The sequence below is a fragment of the Ornithorhynchus anatinus genome, chromosome 21, assembly GCF_004115215.2.
Source record: "Ornithorhynchus anatinus isolate Pmale09 chromosome 21, mOrnAna1.pri.v4, whole genome shotgun sequence".
NCBI lineage: Eukaryota > Metazoa > Chordata > Mammalia > Monotremata > Ornithorhynchidae > Ornithorhynchus > Ornithorhynchus anatinus.
Window position 1 is genome coordinate 4,118,216 of NC_041748.1, and position 4,405 is coordinate 4,122,620.

The 4,405-nt window shown below is 50.7% G+C and overlaps 1 long non-coding RNA gene across 1 annotated transcript; it reads right to left on the reverse strand.

Annotated features, from left to right (window-relative positions):
• Positions 1-691: 691 nt before the first annotated feature.
• LOC103168307 lies at positions 692-3,672 on the reverse strand. Its single transcript, XR_485386.3, has 3 exons — positions 3,140-3,672; positions 2,515-2,607; positions 692-879 (listed from the first exon to the last, which is right to left on the reverse strand). It is a non-coding gene; the product is annotated as an uncharacterized LOC103168307 (long non-coding RNA).
• Positions 3,673-4,405: the final 733 nt, after the last annotated feature.

Genomic DNA, 4,405 nt, shown 5'->3' on the forward strand with positions numbered 1-4,405 from the left:
CATTCATTCATATTTATTGAGCGCTTACTAGGTGCAGAGCACCGTACTAAGCGCTTGGAATGGACAAATCGGTAACAGGTATCTGTTGTGTGACCCTGGGCAAGTCACTTAACCACTCTGGGCCTCAGTTCCCTCATCTTTAAAATGGGGATTATGACTGTGAGCCCCACGTGAGACACCTCGATGACCTCGTATCTACCCCAGCGCTTAGGACAGTGCTTGGCACATAGTAAGCGCTCAACAAATACCGCGAGTGGCAGAACGAGAACTCAGGTCCTCCGACTCCCAAGCCTGCGGTCTTTCAACGAGGCCACGTTCTGGTCTCAAGGCTTAAAGCAAAGTTCTAAGGTGTTGATCTACCCCATCTTTCCGACTCTGTCGCTTCCTTCCCGCCCCGAACCCCTTCATCCTGGCTTGACTTCCTCTTCTGACCCTTCCCACCAACAAGGACTCAGTCGTCTTCTTTATCTGCCTTGATCAGAAGCCGTCTCCAGTCTGTGCCTCATCCCCTCCCCTTATACTCTCATCTTAAAACCTTCATTTTCCGCGGGGATTGTTGCCATGAGCTCTTCCCGAAGCTTTTTTGATGCTGAGCTCCGTCTGTGAAGGAAGCTGAAGAAAAACTCATTGTTCTGCATTCTTAGCCTAGTTCCCGGGGATAAACAATAAAAACCGAATGCAGACGACTCCGTTTTTCACGGACAGGATGAACTCCGAAACGTTAAACTGTAATACGGTGATCTTTTGGAGGAGGAGAAGGGGGAGAAAGTGTCTCCAGCGTTAACTTTTATCCTGCAGATTTACGTAGTATCTCTTCCGAGTTCACGGCGCTTTACAGACGTCGTCGGATTCATTCTTCCACATTCCGAACAGAGGAAGCTGGGTTGGGAGAGACACAAAGGTGGGGAAGGGATTTCAAGACTTTAGTGTTTTGTTTTTGTTTTTCTGGTGGGCAAGGAAGACTGCCTTCACTGACGCATGCCGAGTACAAGTATATTTATTTATTGCTACTGTTCTCGTCCGTCCGTCTCCCCCGATGAGACCGTGAGCCCGTCAGAGGGCAGGGACTGTCTCTGTTACCGATTTGTCCATTCCAAGTGCTTAGTACAGTGCTCTGCATATAGTAAGCGCTCAATAAATACTATTGAATATTTATTGGTCCCAAATATGTCCCGGCCCTCTCATTCCTTCTTGCTGAATCCTCTGAAGCCGCCTTCTGTGTCTGGGTTAGTCTGGGTCGTTCATTTGTATTTATTGAGTGCCTACTGTGTTCAGAGCACTGTACTAAGCGCTTGGGAGAGTATAGTATAACAACAGACACATTCCCTACCCCTAAAAGAGCTTCCACTCTCCCCCGGGGGTCCAGGAACTTTTAGGCTTCCGCCTTCTGGGTACTTCAATCTGTGACCTCTGGACCCTTGACGCTCTCCCCACCCCCCAACTCCCCAACACTTCCGTACATATCTTTAAATTATATTCCATAAATCACGTATTTATTCATACCAGTGTCTGTCTCCCCCTCCGGACTGTAAACTCCTTATGGTCTGCGTAGTCTATGCACCTTAACCTGTGACCTGTGGACATTTGGTATTCTTCCCCCTCCAACCCCACAGACCTCTGTGCGTATCTTTCAATTCTAGATTATAAATCACTTATTGATTCGTATTAATGTCTGTCTCCCCCTCTGGACTGTGAGGTCATTATGAGCGGGGAACGCGTCCGCCGACTCCGTCGTATGGCGCTCTCCCAAGTCATTAGGACAGCGCTCTGCCCGTAGTAAGCGCTCAGGAAATGCGATTGGTAGATGGATTGATTTTCCTCACATGATGGTGGTGGCGACTGTGGCCAGCTCCATGACTCTTGGGCTTGCAGCTTCCCTGAGCTCCGCGGTCGTGAGCCCGGGTGGGGTGTTGCGGACACACGCAGATGTACTAAGCACTGGAAGAGCTCGATAGAAGCAGCGCGGTCCAGTGGAAAGAACATGGGCCTGGAAGTCAGAGGTCCCGGGTTCTACTTCTCTGTGCCTCAGTTACCTCATCTGTAATATAGGGATTACATTATATCTCCCCCAGGGCTTAGTACACTGCTCGGCACATAGTAGGCGCTTAACAGATACCAACATTATTATTATTATTATTAATAATCCTGGCCCTGCCAGCTGCTTGCTGTGTGACCTTGGGCGACGCACTTAACTTTTCACTTAAATACTTGAGAAGCAGCATGGCTCAGTGGAAAAAGCACGGGCTTGGGAGTCAGAGGTCATGGGTTGGTGTAGATACAGGGTAATCAGGTTGTTCCACATGAGGCTCACAGTCTTTATCCCCATTTTACAGATGAGGTCACTAAAGCCCAGAGAAGTGAAGTGACTTGCCCACAGTCGCACAGCTGACAAGTGGAGGATCCGGGATTCGAACCCATGACCTCGGACTCCCACGCCCGATGCAACAGATGAGACCCAATCCGTATCCCAGGAGAGATGGAGTACTCTGTACATAGTAAGCGCTCACTACATACCTTCGATTGATGGATCGCCTGGATGTCCATGAGTGCCAGAGGCTGTTTCTTTGAGTTGGCAGTGCCAACACTCAGGATTAATGCCCGGGCAGTCTTGCAGAAGGGAAAAAAGAATGAAGGTATCTATTTAAGCGCTTACTACGTGCCAGACACCGAACTAAGTGCCGGGGTGGATACAAGCAAATCAAATTGGACACGGTCCCTGTCCCTGATGGGGCTCACAGTCTCGATCCCCATTTTACAGATGAGGGTAACGTGAGTCACAGAGAAGTGACTTGCCTAGGGTCACACAGCAGACGTGGCGGGACCGGGTTTAGAACCCGTGACCTTCTGTCTACGCCATGCCGCTTCTACCTAATGTGCCCCGGGGGTGCGGGTAACAGAGGGGAGACGAAAGAGCAGAGGGTTGGGGGCTGGTAGGGGAGGTGGGAGGAAAGGATTCCCAGATCTCCAGGACCGACGAGGAGTCGGCGACTTTCATTAGAGTTTAAACTCTCCGAGAGGCCCTGGCAGGAGCCAGCTGGGTTTTTCATCAACACGTTACCTCTGACATTTATAAACACCCTTTAACAGCAGAATGCTATTTTAACACATTCTCTTAAGGCCACTTAGGCTGACGGCTCACCCTTTGAAATGTCTCTTTATCCCTCCCGAGAACAAATCTAATTTCGTGGCCTCCGCTGGTTCGATCCTTTGAGGGAAAGCGGGGAGCCAGAGCTTTCTGAAATGGCTCCCGAGCTGTTCCCGTAACAGCCCGTCGTCAGGGAAGCCGTGACCTTGCACTTTTCCTTTCCAGCTCAGAACGGGCGAGGAAAAGACTCCCATTCCGTGTCGGAATTGTTTGGGAATCACAATAACACTTGTGGCATTGTTAGGCGCTGTCTGTGCGCCAAGCATCGGACTAAGGAGCCGGGTCGTCATCCAGTGCCGTCGAGTCGTTTCCGATTCAGAGAGACTTGATGGACTTCATCCATAGGCTTTTCTTGGCATAACACAGAAGTGGTTTACCGTTGTCGTCTTCTGCGGGGTAAGAACCTGAGTCTCTGCTGTTGTTTTCGATCACCGTTTTGATCACTTGATCATCTGCCTTCAACTCTTTCCCGTGCTGCTGCTGTCCAGCACAGGAGACTCAACATTGTCTGATGCAGCTAGATGCAAGTCAATCGGGACGGGCACAGTCCCTGCCTCACATGGGGCGCTTAGTCTGATTTGGAGGGGGGGAACAGGTATTGAATCCCCATTCTATAGATGAGGAAACTGAGGTGCAGAGAAGTGACTTGCTCAAGATCACACAACAGTCCGGTGGTGCAGCTGGGATTAGAACCCAGGTCCTCTGACTCCCAGGCCTGTGCTTTTTCCACTAGGCCACGCTGCTTCAATTAATTAAAAGCTGTTCGTGATCGATCAATAACCTCCAGATAGGCAACCCCACGAGGGACAGGGAGGGGGTCTAATGGCAACCAGCGTAAGCTTTCTCAGCGCTTAGTATACTGCTCTGAACCGAGCAAGCACTTATTAAATACTATTATTACTGTCGGAGTGGGTGGGACTCGGGCATTACATGGCAAAACTAAGCAGGATCTTGTCTCATGCCGTCGAGTCGCTCCGACCCATAGCGACCCAACGGACACGTCTCTCCCGGAACGCCGGACTCTTCGTTTGCAATTGCCCCGGTAGTGTATCCGGAAAGTGTTCTTGGTAAAACTAGGAAAGTGGATTTCCACCGCCTTCTTCCGCACAGTCACCTTTGAGTCTCTGCCTTCTCCCGTGCCGCTGCTGCCCGGCACGGGTGAGTTTTGACTCGTAGCAGATGGCCTTCCACCCGCTAGCCCCTGGCCAAGCTAGGAACGGAATGGACGGGCCTCTGCTCGACTCTCCCTCCCATAGCCGA